Source organism: Salmo salar, chromosome ssa14 (genome assembly GCF_905237065.1).
Source record: "Salmo salar chromosome ssa14, Ssal_v3.1, whole genome shotgun sequence".
In the NCBI taxonomy this organism is placed as follows: domain Eukaryota; kingdom Metazoa; phylum Chordata; class Actinopteri; order Salmoniformes; family Salmonidae; genus Salmo; species Salmo salar.
The window spans coordinates 67,453,590-67,469,845 of record NC_059455.1 but is presented as its reverse complement, the minus strand read 5'-3'; the positions used below and the strand labels follow the sequence as shown (position 1 = coordinate 67,469,845).

General features: G+C 42.7%; 1 long non-coding RNA gene across 1 annotated transcript in view; it reads left to right on the top strand.

Moving 5' to 3' along the window:
• The window catches only part of LOC106569869 (uncharacterized), an 11,068-nt gene extending 378 nt beyond the window's left edge, over window positions 1-10,690 (top strand). Inside the window, exons 1-2 of the long non-coding RNA XR_001320575.2 lie at window positions 1-1,743; window positions 8,520-10,690. The exon at window positions 1-1,743 is cut by the window's left edge and continues 378 nt beyond it. This is a non-coding gene — a long non-coding RNA (uncharacterized lncRNA). The remainder of the gene's footprint in view (window positions 1,744-8,519) is intronic.
• The last annotated feature ends 5,566 nt before the right edge of the window (window positions 10,691-16,256 follow it).

The window sequence follows — 16,256 nt, the reverse complement described above, 5'->3', positions numbered from 1 at the left end:
ACACAAGACACCATGCCCCCAAAACAATTATATTAGGCCTACACAAGACACCATGCCCCCCAAAACAATTATATTAGGCCTACACAAGACACCATGCCCCCCAAAACAATTATATTAGGCCTACACAAGACACCATGCCCCCCAAAACAATGACATTACAAACCCTGCAACAACAACAAAAAATGATGAGGCCTCTGCAAAGTAAGGTGGAATGATATTGAAACCAATTCCAGACATGAAACAGAGAACAGATGTTCAAAATGAAAAAGTGACTAACGTGAACACAGCATGTGATAACCCTAAGATATTTCATTATGTTAACATACATAGTTATATAGATATTATATTCATCAAGAGCTTTTTCTATTTGTTTATTGTTTGGGGTAAATGTCTTCTGAGAATACATTGGAAATGAATCCCTAATCATTACATGAAAGGCTTCAAATTGCAGAGTGTGTGTGTGTGTGTGTGTGTGTGTGTGTGTGTATTATACTGTGTGCTCCTCTGTTGGCTGCTGTCATCTTGATGAGATGTCCCACCTTGCTGCAGATTGAAAGGGTTCTCTCTGGCTTCCTCCCTCTCTCTGGAGTCATCCCTCTCTCTCACACGCTCTCTCACGCTTATGCTCATGAAACACTCATCATTTCTTTGACTGAAGAAGAACATGAAGCAACAATGATGTGTTTAATCTGATGATGGCAAAGAGAGGTGCTCTGTATGTGTGTGTTCTCTGTTGATCTCCATTGATTTGAACAACAAAGGGGCACAAGCAAAAACAAACCTACGCCATATTGTTCCAGCAGTTGTGAATAACAGTCTAACGAAGTGGCTGTAAGTTTCTATTGTAGTGATTAATAACAGGCCATACTGATAGGCCTCTATGCCAGTGCCATGATATTTACTAAGGATTTGCTATTTGATATCGGTAGTGATTTTCTACGTGAGTCATTGAACACCTCGCATTCTGATAGCGGATTAGATGTCAGGTTGGAAGTTTATTTAGGACCAGTAAATGGAAGTCTTATAATGTTCAATTGATCTCATCATTCAAAAATAGCTGTATTGATTTTGTTATAATGCAGGCCTACTACAGTAGATACTTCCGGCCACATTACAAGAGGAGGCTTGTTGTCCCCTTTGACAATAGTTGATTTAAATAGAATTCCCACACTAACATGATTAGTCTCAACATTAACACCATGATTAGTCAATTTGTAGACAAATACTAGGGAGAAAAGCTTGTCCTGCATATATTGAGGCAGACTGGACATCTGTAGACTACTGGTTGTAAGGTTGTGTGGCACTGTATTTGGTAACATTGTTTATTAAGATGATAGAATTCTGTGATATTTTAGTATTTTTTTAGATTGAAAGCTTTTGTCCTCCATTACAAAACCTACTGTATGTTTGTCCACTCACTCTTCACATTCAATACTTTGCCATAATATGAGTGCATCATTTGTTTATACTTCGTCTGCAGGTGTGTGTGTATCCCAGCCTAGCCGCTACTACTCTTCACTGAGTGGGTCCGGGATGGCCCGAGGGGTTGGCTGTTATCTTTGGTTATCTAGCTGTATGAGTGGTGTACATTCTTCATAAAGCTAGATAACCGAAAGTAACAAGAATCCCATTACGCTCCTGCGCGGCCGGTCTCTTGTGCCAACCAAAAAAACACGAAATGGGCGACGCTCGCGAGGAAGTAACTGTCGTTTGTGCCCAGCCGACCAATCAGAAGACTTAAAGGTACAGTATAATGTCAGACTCAATTGTCACTAAGGTAAGCTCACATGAGCATGTGTTGTACATTTTGGGGGACATATGTGTATCGGAGTTAAGAGCGTACCGTAAACTCACTCCACAGCAAGCTTGAAATGTCGCTGACGGAGCCATCCAAGAGGGTTCTCTTGTACTGCTTAATCGGTTCGCATGGCGTCAAAGAGGGCGGTCGCGTGTGTTGCGAAGCAGAGAATCACTGGTTCAAGCCCAGTATGGGGCAGTCGGACAGTGGAGGAAGCTACTGTAAGCTGTTAGCAGCAGACTCACCCCCTTTAAAAAAAAAAAAGAGTTTTTTGTTGAAAAACATATGGCCCAAATAAGGGGACTGTGCATAGGATACATTTTCTATTTTCTACATGGTGTGTTTAGGTGTATAGCTTTCACAACTAGTTTAGGGATGATTGTTTTAGGCTCATTGATATCCTTTGCCGGTGTGTATTCTTGTGGATTTAAGTTAATGAGGCTTCGAGTTGGCCGAAGAGGCAAGCCATTATGGTATGATATACAGCATGAAACATAGGTAAGCAGTTCATGGCGCAACTTTATGAAAGGTGTAGCTGTACGAGTAACGGTGATAATTGGATGACCATCAGTATTGTCAACACTGACAAATAAAGCAAGGAGAGCGAGACAGAGAGAAAGCGCGCAAGATACCTAGCTGTTTCTCTACTGCAGTGATAGAGTAAAAGACATCACTCCTGCACAAAGACCTCCCTCAGACTTTTCTCCTCCATCTACAAGCAAAAGAGGGTCCAAATGTCTTACCGTTCACTGGCCGAACTAGCCAGTAAGTTAGCGATTCAAGTAAAAAAAAAAAATACAAGCATTTTTGCCATACACCAATGACTCCTCTCAACCATGCACAGCACACACACACACACACACACACACACACACACACACACACACACACACACACACACACACACACACACACACACACTCCTGCAGCACAATCATTTAGCCAGAGCTTGGCCTCCTGACAGACGTTTTTTTCTTCTCTCTCTGATTCTGGCTCTCACTCTTTCTCCCTCGCTACTCTCTCTGCCTCCCCCTCTTTCTTTCTGCCTCCTCCTCTCTCTCTCTCTCTCTGTCTCCCCCTCTCTGTCTCCCCCTCTCTGTCTCTGTATGCCACCCGCACCGCTTAAAGATTTAGGAAGCAAGAAGTGGATCCAGTAGAATGGGTAGACATACAGTACATGTGTAGATGGATTTCTGCGGACATACGGACATACTTCCACGCAAACACACACCCCATTCTGTGGTATTCACACAGAAAGCATACCGTACACATATAATCCAAGCATCTTCATATCGGCCTGCGTCACTAATGTCAGGGTCTCCAGAACGGCTGCTTGTTTTGCATACTGTACTTTTCAAGCTCGGGCCGAGGGCCCTTAGACGGCAGGTACCACCTCAAGTGGCAATTAGTGGCGCCATTCAGGTACCCATGCGGCACCCCCCTCTCTAAAAACATACTCTACCCTGCTCCTCTTTCCCTGTCTCTCACCTACCACACTCTTGTTCACAAAGAGGCGTCCATCTTACATGCTTTGACTAAAAATCCAGAACTTATCTCACGGTTTTGCTCTAAGCAGAGGCAGTGAGGCAGCTTAGCTTTTCTCCTCCAGCCCTGTGGTTTTTCCTCCTGTACAAAGTGTACAGTGTTTGCTGATTTACTTGCCGTTCACTCGGGGAAAAAATGTGTCCGTCTATTTGTTCGGTGATTTTTTTTGTTAGTTTTATTAGCTGATTAGTCGATATAGGTTAATTCTATTTTCACTGGTCTGATTATTTTGTGTGGTGAGGCTAGTTCCATTTAGTTGTTTCTCTGGTGTTTCAAACTGTTAGAATATATCGTTTTAATTCTGGTCAAATCTGAGGGTGATGTATTATAAATTAGTCGTTTTGTTGACTTTAATGCCATTGCGTTATAAATGTGGCCTGCTTTTACGAAACTGAAGTGGCCCCAGCGAGTCAGAGGCACAAAGCAAATGCGTATTGCTCAAGAGCCCAACCCACAACGTCCCTCTGCTCTGCTCAGATAAACTGTACGCTGTGCTAATCAAGCTTCAAAGTATTTGGTTTGCAGATAAAACACAACTGATTTGCAGTTATTTGATTATTTATAGTGCTAGCCGTAGCTGGACACTGCTAAGTATTGTAGCATAAATTGTCCACATAGATGGGGGTATTGTGTAAATGATCTGTAGAAAAAGTGACTGTCACTGGACCTGTTAGTACACTCAGTCTTTGCAGTACTTGTAGCCGTCTCGCATCTCTGTTCCCTTTTTGTATACATTGGTGTCAATTAAAGATAGAATTTGTTAGCTGATTGAGTTTCCCTATTCATTAGACTTGATGTTTGGTGAGCTTTTTGAAATACTTGCCACTGTTCTGTACTGTAATCCCAATTGAACAGCTAGCTGTAGGTTTAAGACGGAGATTCTAACATGGAAATAGCAATCAGCCATAGCGATTGTTTATTGATTCGACAAAAGATCTGCGGCAGTCTTTTTGCTCTAGTATGGGCCACCGTACTTTTTCCTTCCACACTGCCGCCTGCAGTGAAAGAGGATTTTTATCCCACGTTTCTGATTTCTTTCTCACTCTCTCTCTCTGTCATTCATTTCATTTCATTCTCCTCGTTTTTTCCCAGCCTGGATTCTCAGATGGTTGGTTCTGATTTGCATGTATTTGCATAATGAATGTAATTTGCATGCTCAGGGGCAGACTATACCATGAGGACGGGTATGTTGGCTGCTTGTGTGTGTGTGTGTGTGTGTGTGTGTGTGTGTGTGGGGGAATATATAGCAAAAATAGTCAGGTCATCTTGTTGTTCATCCATAGTGTGTATATCAAAGGTTTATCTAGTTTTTTGTGCACGTTTTGACATATACATCTCCTCCAAATATGAATACTGTAGTAATTCTTTAAGCATGCGCGATATGTGTCAGTGTATGGATGTTTGTGTGTGTGAGTGCATGTGCGTGAACCTGAGAAAGACATGCAGGCATGTCCCACTCATTGGCCAGTAGACCTGACAATCATCTCCCTTCCTCTATCCCTCCCATCCCCCTATCTTCCTGTCCTGGTAACCATTCTGTAATGCACTGACTAAATGAAAGAGATTCACTTCTCTATCCCAGCATCCTTCACTCTCTCCCTCCTCTCCCTCCCTCCCTAGTTTGCCCCCTTCTCCTGCACAACGAGTCACAGCCCTGCTGCCACCATCTTAGAATAGGACTAGGACTGGCACAAAATGGCAGTAAGTAAAAATAACATAGGTAGTGTTATTTTAGCGTCCTATTCCTAACCCTGAGCCTTCCACCCATCGCGCTTTGGCCCCCCCTCGCCTTCCCGCGCCATTGGCTGCCTCGAGACGGCGTTAATTACTGGCAGTGTGTTAATTGCATAGATCGCACCGAGGGACATGGGAGGAGGGGATGTGATTTGAGTTAATCACGAAGCCACTCGATTTTTTGAATGTCTTTTAAGCTGGCATTCTGAGGGGCAGCTGTGGTCTTCCTCATTCTCATGCAGTGTTCGTTGTGCCCTTCTTTGCGATGAGGCTGCAAATGGCGCCGTTCAGCCATTTTGTGAATTCAGAACCGCTTGCGAAGAGGAATTTATTTTACCTGACTTATTTCGGCGACATTAATTCAATCAATTGAGGGTGTTTTAATTAGGAGTGCATATTAATGACTTAACACGGTGGGTCTATTTGCATATGGGGCATGCAAGCGTTCTATATTCATGGGGCATGTAGATGAGGATGGTTAGATCATGTGAAAGATAACCTGCTATACACACCTATACACATAATTTTATCAACACAAACCCCTGTGTAGAGACACACACACACACACACACACACACACACACACACACACACACACACACACACACACACACACACACACACACACACACACACACACACACACACTGTCTACAATACCCTCACACAGAATATTAACTCCAAAATCTTGAGCACATGCCTTAATACACTCAGAAATATACATACAACTATATTTTGAACACAGAGTTATTGGACATTTGATCCACTGACAGTTGATGCATGGACAGTTCTTATTTCAACTGAACTTCAATCAATGTGCTATTGAAAAAAAAAAAAAAGATTTCGGGAAAAGTACAGTAACACCCCTTTCACTAGCAAGTATTTCATGTTGTCAGGTGACAGAATTGGTTTAATCCCGAGAATAACTACAATATGAGTTTAGAGGAAACCGGTCGAAGCGGGAAATAAAGTCACACACACTGACGAGATGTTTTCCAACGTCTGGTAAGACAATTAACACTTCTAGTAGTGTTGATCACTCTGTCCAAGTCCATGGAAACTCAAGGGGCCAACTTGGGAGGAGAGAAGTGGAGCACACAGAAAGAGAAATGAGCAAGAGGGGGCTCCGTAAGAGAGCAGAGTGAATGAGAGAGGGGAGAGAGAGAGAGAGAGAGGGAAAGAGAGAAGGAAAGAGGAAGGAAGGGGAGACCGATGAGGAGAGAGGGGAGACAGTGAAGTCTCAATAGTGAGTGGCTTTCTTTGTGTTTCCGTGTGAGGTTTATTTTGGGAGAGGGGGGGTGGGGCGGTTCAGCCTTGCTCAGCGCAGCCAACAAGCAGAGCATTGTCCTCCGTTGGTGCGGCGGCACTTGTGGCATAACGCCATTATTTAGGCCAGTGGAGGGATAGGGGTCTGGAGACCGGCTTAACCAAAACGCCAATTAGACCCGGCTCGCCCTGATTAATGGAAGGGGAGGATTGGCAAACAATGCCGCCCATTGTCATGGTAACCCCCCCCCCACCACCTTTGTTTGCCATAGGAGTGCTTAGAAGCCATAGATTAACATGGTGCTCTTGTGTAGCCAGTTCTTCACCCTCTCCTCGTCACATGAATCTCTAGTTTAGGAACTGGAGTTGAAGAACTGAAGTTGAGGAACAGAGTTTTCCCTTGCTGTCAAGTTGGCTTTCAAGTAGACTAGACACACACACACACACACACACACACACACACACACACACACACACACACACACACACACACACACACACACACACACACACACACACACACACACACACACACACACACACACACACACACACACGTCATATTATCCCTTCATAATGCTAAATATCAACATTCTGATTTGTTTGAATACAAACAAGATAGAATCAAAGAAATACAATTAAAGTTGGACTTGTAATAAGAATGATATTTTTATTGTATTAATATGTTACAACGTTAATGTTACATTATAAATCCTTTTTAAATATTTGGATGACGAAGTAAGAGAATTAGGTCGTCCAACTGAAACAGTATTCCCTGAAATGTTTTGTTGGCGTTTCAGCTTAGTGTTAATCACAGCCTGTCTAATACTGGGGTCCACATTTCCATACGTCCTACTTTATTGTTTATTTAAAGCGTATGCACTGAATAATTAGCTCGCCGTGTACTCCAATCAGGGGCATGCAAATGTTAGTTGCCATGGCGACCTCATCAGGGCCCCCCGCCAGCCGCAAACAGGACATAGACAAATAAAGCGTGGGAAAACACTAAGGGGCTCAGACAATGACAGTGGTGTGGCGATGGAGACTGAGAATGTGTTGGGAATGGATGAGGATGGGAGGGAGGTGGAGGGGGGAAGTAACTGGGTGTGTGTCTGTTGGTATGGGGTGGGGTGGGGTGGTGCAGCTTGTGTCTGGACTGTAGTTACTAGACATGTGTGTCTCAATGGGGGGGGGGGTAAAGGCATATTGCAGACCTGTCTAGCTAGGTCTGTGTGTGTGAGGATGGGTGTCCAGCTGAGGACAAGTGTATCAAGTCAGAATATTAAATATATCTCAACATAAATGGCAGCTGTACTATATGACATATTTAATGTTAAGACACATGCATAGAGATGTATATACCACTTCAGAGAATCCTATAGCTATCTATATCTAATATTGCCACAGGGCTTGGGATGAGTAATGTATTTTAATGTATTTTAGGTTTTTTTGTCATCTCCAAATCCTCCTGGTGTTTGAGTCTCTTCACATGACCCATTTCTAAGGTTGGTAGAACTTTAGCCCTGGCCCCATTCCAATCCAATACCAATCCTCCCTTCTCTAGGCCCTTGACGAGTTGTCTTAGGAGACCTGAAAGGACTGGGTTCATGTAGGCCTACGTAAGTGATGTAATAGTGGCGGATGCTCCACCTAAGCTATACCAGATGGCTAGGTGGAGTTGGCACCATATATCTATTTTTTATTTCACCTTTATTTCACCAGGTAGGCTAGTTGAGAACATGCTCTCATTTACAACTGCGACCTGGCCAAGATAAAGCAAAGCAGTGTGACACAAACAACAGCACAGAGTTACACATGGAATAAACAAACATACAGTGAATAATACAATAGAAAAAGTCTATATACCGTGTGTGCAAATGAGGTAGGATAAGGGAGGTAAGGCAATAAATAGGCCATAGTGGCAAAATAATTACAATATAGCAATTAAACACTGAAGTGATAGATGTGCAGAAGATGAGTGTGCAAGTATGCATTGCAATCCTTGTAGTGTAGATCCACTCACACAGGGCTCCATGAAAAGGAGCAAATTCTTGACTCAAATTGAATCCCATTCTAACCAAAATCCCCCTCTGCTTCGCCCTACTACTGCAAGCTTGCCTGTTATACCCATGAAAATGAGCCCTTTTTAACCTCTGCCCTTCTTCAATCCCCCTAGGTGACCCATCACATTGAAGTTATGTCACAGCCAGTCCACCACCTTCCGACGGCCACCCCACCTCACCAATGGTGAGGTCCATTTCCGAACGTAGTGGTGCCCACCTGACCTAAATGGAACCGGATTGGCTCCTCTTCCATTTTTCTCTGCCCCAGTATTTAAACCTGAAGCCCTTTGTGGACGTTGAACGATCTCCTTTTGGTTGGGGTGAACTTTAGGCACATGCCTGGACATGCCTGACAAACTGAAAATGGGGTAATGTACTGTTGGGTCATGGATACCAGTGGATACCCAACCACAGCTGCCTCTGTGGGCTTCATCCCCAGACCGTCTTTGGATACACCAATCAAAGGACAAGTTGAAATGGACCACTGTGAACTAGTGTGTCTCTGTCCTCCTACAACTAACTGACTGGATACATGGACAGAAATGGAGGGTGTGAGATGTGTGTGTTCTGTGTTGTGATGGTACACTGTCTTCTCTGAGACGACTCTACACACAGCTGTGTCCGTCACATCTGCAATACATTCGACACGGGTCAGCATGCTGATCTGTTCATGTGTGCTGTGCTTGTTTGTGTATATGTGCTTGTTTGTCTAAGCGCATACACTTTGAGTCACCCTCACTCAGAGCAAGTTCTGTTCTGGGATTGTAAGCAACACACGCACACACATCACAAATCATAGTAAATGTCTTTTAACCTCCTTATGGTTAACGGACATAGGATTTATCATGTGCTTATGCTACCTGGCAAAAATAATATTTGCAACTGGAGGAGGTTGTATGGTTTAGTAGTAGAATCGCACTGCAGCACTGATTTTATTATCAAGGGGAGGATACAACTGGTAAATAAGTATCTTATATTGGACAGCCCACATAGTATTCAGATCATTTATGTATAGATAGAACACGTACAATTAATTAAAATAAAACATAGAAATGTGCTAATTGAGTGATTTAAACAATTGTAGTATAGAAATCAGAGTAGGACGATAATTTATGTGTTATTTAGTTTACATAATGGATATGAATACTAGTTTAGTTAGAATTTCTCAAATTATTTTCAAAATGTGAAAATGTGTGTATTTTTTGTTGTTGTGTATATTATTTCTATGCATCTTTTGAAACCTATGCAAATGAATCCACAAAGTAGATATTTTAGAATTTGCTAATGACGATCATTCAATTTCTCAGAGGGTTTAGATTTTTCCCCAGACAATCTGTTGTATACTGTAGGGTGATGTGAGAGATTAGAAATGAAAGTGCAATACAGGAACGTTTCTGAGCCCTGCTCCAGACAGCAAAATATGTTGGGATTTTACAGCGTTTTTCTCAACTGATTTGGATTTTTAGATATTTTTTAGAAGTGTATCAATATCAAAATATAAACATTGGAATGTTTAATTTGCTTAACTGTCTGAGTCTTAAATTAACGGATTGACTAGAAAGTTGCATATACAGTTTTCCAAACAATTATTTTGGGATTTCATGTGAACATTTTTACTCTATGCAACTTTTATACTTTGTAACTTTTTGTAATAAATAATATGACTATCATTCGGAGCAACTGCAATTCATATTTGTTTCACTGTTTAAGACTTCATTTGAGAAACTATGCAATGGCTGTATACTAAATGTGTTTGATAGTGTGATGTACTGTACGGTTTTACAACAATGTGTACTCTACATGAACAACAAATGTGTACTCTTTGAGCATAGTATGTAATAGCCTGTAAATATACTGTACGTTATCAAGACCGCACTATATGTAGTTGGTTATGGGCAATTTGTTGTGGGGAATGTGCAATCAGAGTGCATGTGTGCACTACATGAGTTTAAACTGTAAACAGTCAGGGTGAAGTGTGTGTAGAATGATGCATCATGTAGAAAGCAAGAGTACAATAGATGGAATGTGTGCAATGTGTGTGGAGGCATGCACTACGCTGAGGGTGAGTGCAATGTTTTAATGACAATGTTGGATTTTAAAGAGATGTTTGCATGAGTGCACTATGGCCCACAAGATCATAGACTATGTTAGGCATGTTTGCAAATGACCTGTGAATCCTGACTGTAGGGGACTGACTCGTTCTTGTACCATGGACTCTGTACGATTAAGTCAACACAATAAATGTTTACATTTAAAAAAAATAAAAACACATGTCTGTCTGGAATTTCAATCTATTCAGTCTGTTTTTCGTTGAACCCATATCTTTGAATCAATTCGAGCTCAGTGTAAGTTTGCGTTGAGAATTCATAAATGTGGAGGGAAAAAAAGTGAAATACCAAAGGGATCATGAGTATTGCAGCAGTAAGAAAGTTACCTGGAGTGACAGAATTCCAAGATCCAGGGCCTGGAGCGTATACTGTATAAAAGAAATAGTACTTTAGAGCCAAATAAAATAATTCCCTGAACATATTATTGTAATCAGGTTTCTACAGTAGAGTACACTTGTTTCTTCAGCAGGCCTACGGTTGCTGTCATATTGAGGGACAGTTTTTAGTGTCAACCAAGGAGCCATGTGTTCAGACGGGAACATAAGCACACAGACAAATGATCAATGTTTACACGGCTGCGCAATTTTAGAGTAACCACGGGCCGCATCTGGGCAATATTTGGGACACCGCGACATGGCCGCCCGTAAGGAAGCACGGGCCAGTGGAACAGCTGCTAAGTTATCATCAGAACTGAGAAAAGCATTGCCATTTTACAGGCAGTTCTTTTGTGTCAATAGTTGGCTACCAATTTAACGGCTTTATACAGTCTTACCAGGTGATTTTGTGGAATGTATTGCTATATATTATGCAGCAATCCTGCCTTTGTTATGCATATACCACCACTTCCAAGTAACGATACTGACACTACAGCTTGTGCACCTGCCTTTGGAGCACAGGGTTGCTGGTTTGATCCTAGGCAGAGTCAACTACCCTGATTGGTACATTGGTGTCAGAAGTGGGATCCATTGACAGGCATATACAGCTAAGATGCAGAGGTACTTGCAAGTTGAAGCACAGAGATGAGCTTTCCGGAGGAGTGAGTGGAAATAGTGTAGCAATACTATTGGAGAATCACAATTGCATTTCCTTGAATCTGACCTCATCCAATGGGTTTTGAGAAAATTATGAGTGAGGACATGAGGAATCAAGGAAATTAGATTCTCCCACTGTCCACTTCCAAAAAACTTGACTCAATGCGGACTGCGATTAGTGTGCTCGCCTGAGGAGCACAGGGTTGCTGTTTTGATCCTAACCAGATCCAACTGTCCTCTGACTTTAAGACAATACATTACGAGTGCTTTAATAGTACCCTCTATCACTAACACAATCATAGAAAGTGTTACAGTCATGTTGCCAATAGCACCAACAATATTTTTGAAAGTTTGTAACTTTATGCACTTCTGTGTCTTCATGTTTTTATGCCAAGACATACTATACCGCACAAACATAGAAATGCTTTTTTTTTAACTGAGTTACAGTTCATATGAGGAAATCCATCTATTTAAATAAATTCATTAGGTCCTAATCTATGGATTTCACATGACTGGGCAGGGGCGCAGCCATAGGTGGGCAGCCGTGCTTCTAGCTCCTACGCAACTTTGCAGTATTTCTTTTTTTGTTTGTTATTTCTTACATTGTTAGCCCAGAATTGTTTTTGTGTTATTACATACAGCCGGGAAGAACTTTTGGATATCAGAGTGCCGGTAACTCACCAGCATTATCAGCGTTACGACCAGGAATACGACTTTCCCGAATTGGATCCTTTGTTCGTACCCCCCAGGGCAATTGAACTGATTCCAGAGGCTGATCCAAAACACAGACGGTGGAGAAGAGGGATTCGGAGTGGACTTCTAGTCCGACTCAGGAGGCGCGCAAACCACCCACTGCTTCCAAGTATATTACTCGCTAATGTTCAGTCTCTGGATAATAAAGTTGACGAGCTCAGGGCAAGGATTTCCTTCCAGAGAGACATCAGGGATGTTTCACTGAAACATGGCTCTCTCGGGATATACTGTCTGAGTCCGTACAGCCAGATGGGTTCTCAGTTCATCGCGCAGACAGGAATTAATATATCTAAGGGAAGAAGAAAGGCGGGGTGTTCATTTCATGATTAACTACTCATGGTGTGATTGTGATAACATACAGGAACTCAAGTCCTTTTGTTCACCCGACCTAGAATACCTCATAATCAAATGGACTTTATGCAAACTGGAAATCACATATCCTGAGGATGCATTTATTGTAGCTGGGGATTTTAACAAAGCAAATTTGAGGAAAACGCTACCGAAGTTCGATCAACACATCCACTGTACTACTAGCGCTGCTAAAACACTCGACCACTGCTACTCCAACTTCCGGGATGCCTATAAGGCCCTTCCCCGCCCTCCCTTCAGGCAAATCTGATCATGACTCAATTTTGCTCCTCCCTTCCTGTAGGCAGAAACTCAAACAAGAAATACCCGTGCTAAGGACTATTCAACGCTGGTCTGATCAATCGGAGCCATGCTTCAAGATTGTTTTGATCACGCGGACTGGGATATGTTCCGGGTAGCCTCCGAGAATAACATAGACGAATACACTGATACGTTGACTGAGTTCATCAGGAAGTGTGTAGGAAATGTTGTACTCACTGTTACCATTAAAACCTACCCTAACCAGAAACTGTGGATAGATGGCAGGATTTGCGCAAAACTGAAAGCGCTAACCACCACATTTAATCATGGCAAGGTGACTGGGAATATGGCCGAATACAAACAGTGTAGTTATTCCCTCCACAAGGCAATCAAACAGGCAAAACGTCAGTATAGAGACGAAGTAGAGTCGCAATTCAACAGCTCAGACATGAGACGTATGTGGCAGGGTCTACAGACAATCACAGACTACAAAGGGAAAACCAGCCACGACACAGACACTGACGTCTTACTTCCGGACAAGCTAAGCACCTTCTTCACTCGCTTTGAGGATAACACTGTGCCACCGACGCGGCCCACTACCAAGGACTGTGGGCTCTCCTTCTCCGTGGCAGACGTGAGTAAGACATTTAAGCGTGTTAACCCTCGCAAGGCTGCCAGCCCAGACAGCATCCCCAGCTGCATCCTCAGAGCATGCGCAGACCAGCTGGCTGAAGTGTTTACAGACATATTCAATCTCTCCCTATCCTAGTCTGCTGTCCCCACATGCTTCAAGATAGCCACCATTGTTCCTGTACCCAAGAAAGCTAAGGTATCTGAACTAAATGACTACTGCCCCTTAGCACTCACTTCTGTCATCATGAAGTGCTTTGAGAGACTAGTCAAGGATCATATCACCTCTACCTTAACGTGACACCCTAGACCCACTTCAATTTGCTTGCCGCCCCAATAGATCCACAGATGATGCAATCGCCTTTGCACTGCACACTGCCCTATCCCATTTGGACAATAACTCCATTTCGCTGATCCTCAGCACTGGGGCCCCACAAGGGTGCGTGCTCAGCCCCCTCCTGTACTCCCTATTCACCCATGACTGTGTGGCCATGCACGCCTCCAACTCAATCATCAAGTTTGCAGACGACACAACAGTAGTAGGCCTGATTACCAACAATGACGAGACAGACTACAGGGAGGAGGTGAGGGCCCTGGGAGTGTGGTGCCACTGCCTGTTCACCCCGCTATCATCCAGAAGGTGAGGTCAGTACAGGTGCATCAAAGCTGGGACCGAGAGACTGAAAAACATATTTTATCTCAAGACCATCCGACTGTTAAATAGCCATCACTAGCACATCAGAGGCTGCTGCTCTATAGACACAGATTTGAAATCACTAGTCACTTGAATAATGTTTACATATTTTGCATTACTCATCTCATATGTATATACTGTATTCTATTATATTCTACTGTATCTTAGTCTATGCCGCTCCGACATTGCTCATCCAAATATTTATATATTCTTAATTCCATTCCTTTACTTAGATTTGTGTGTATTGTTGCGAAATTGATAGATATTACTTGTTAGATATTACTGCACTGTTGGAGCTAGAAACGCAAGCATTTCGCTACACCCGCAATAACATCTGCTAAACATGTGTATGTGACCAATACAATTTGATTTGATTAGACTTTTGATTTTGAGGGCTTAAGTCCACCCACTTGGGAGCCAGGCCCTGCCAATCAGAATTAGTTTTTCCCAACAAAAGGGCTTTATTACAGACAGAAATATTCCTCAGCTGTCCGGGTTGCTGGTCTCAGACGATCCCGCAGGTGAAGAAGGATGTGGAGGTCCTGCACTGACGTGGTTACACGTGGTCTGTGGTTGTGAAGCCGGTTGGACATACTGCCAAATTCTCTAAACGATGTTGGAGGCAGCTTTTGGTAGAGAAATGAATGTTCAATTATCTGGCAACAGCACCGGTGGACATTCCTGCAGTCAGCATGCCAATTGCATGCTCCCTCAAAACTTGAGACATCTGTGACATTGTGTTGTGTGACAAAACTGCACATTTTAGAGTGGACTTTTAATGTCATGCTGTTTAATCAGCTTCTTGACATACCTCACCTGTCAGGTGGATGGATTATCTTGCGAAGGAGAAATGCTCACTAACAGGGATACCAAAAAATGACAGAAATAAGCTTTTTGTGCATATGTAACATCTCTGGGATCTTTTATTTCAGCTCATGAAACATGGGACTAACACTTTACATGTTGCGTTTATATTGTTGTTCAGTGTATATGGTGGACAGCATGAAAGTAAAACAATTAGTATTTTTGCTGATTTATTCCATTCTCATCTGGACCATTTTTTGGAGAAAACATAACATGACAGGTACGTCTGAAGTCAGTCTTGGGGACTTAGCCTTATCTCGAGAGAGCAGAAAGTTAGGCGAACCCTCTCATTTGAAAAGAGTAAAAAACAAAAGGACGTGTCTGGGAGCCAAGTCGTGGGAATGCCGCCCAAGGGCCCGATTAGCATTCCAAAACGCATGTCTCTGTGGGTTGTCTACTACAAGAGTCCCCCAGGACTGAAGAAGGGGTGGGTCGAAAGATGGAGGGGGTGTAGAGAAGGGCAGACGGGAGATGGTGAGCAGACAGCTCCACAAAAGGAGGCCGAGTATTGGGGGGGGGGGGGGGCTTGAGGGTAGGCTAAGGAAAACATGGATCTCTAGGGGACCGAGACAGGGTTCAAGTTCAAGGGTATGTCCCAATCTACATTTTATCGACCTGTGCCAAGTTCCCAAAGTCCTGCGGTGGGAAAGGTCCACATAGTTGGCCAAAACTTGTCTGAGACCAAAACCCTGTCAAGGGGTCCATAGTACCAAGGTGATTATAGTAAACTAAAACTAAAAATAAACGAAAATTGGAAAAACAATTTAGTTAATACAATTATTTAGAAGAAATTTGATAACTAAAACTATACTGAAACTATTATCTTTGACTGCAAAACTAACTAAACAAAAGAAAATACATCATAAATTATGCACAGAGCATGAGCATGAACCATAGGTGTGAACAATGGCTCAGCAAACCCAACACCGGCAGTGGTCGGTCGCAAAGCCCTGTATGGGATTATTTTGAGTACATTGCTCGAAAGGACAAAGGCAAAGATACTATAGTGTCAGAAGATGGCAGGCTGTGTGGAACAGAGATAAAAAGGAAAAACCCAACCAACCTCAAAGTTCATCTGAACAGCACCCACAAAGAATTTTAGGATAAAGACAAGGTGAGACAGTTATTATGTTATATTTGGAATTCAGTCAGGATTCGACT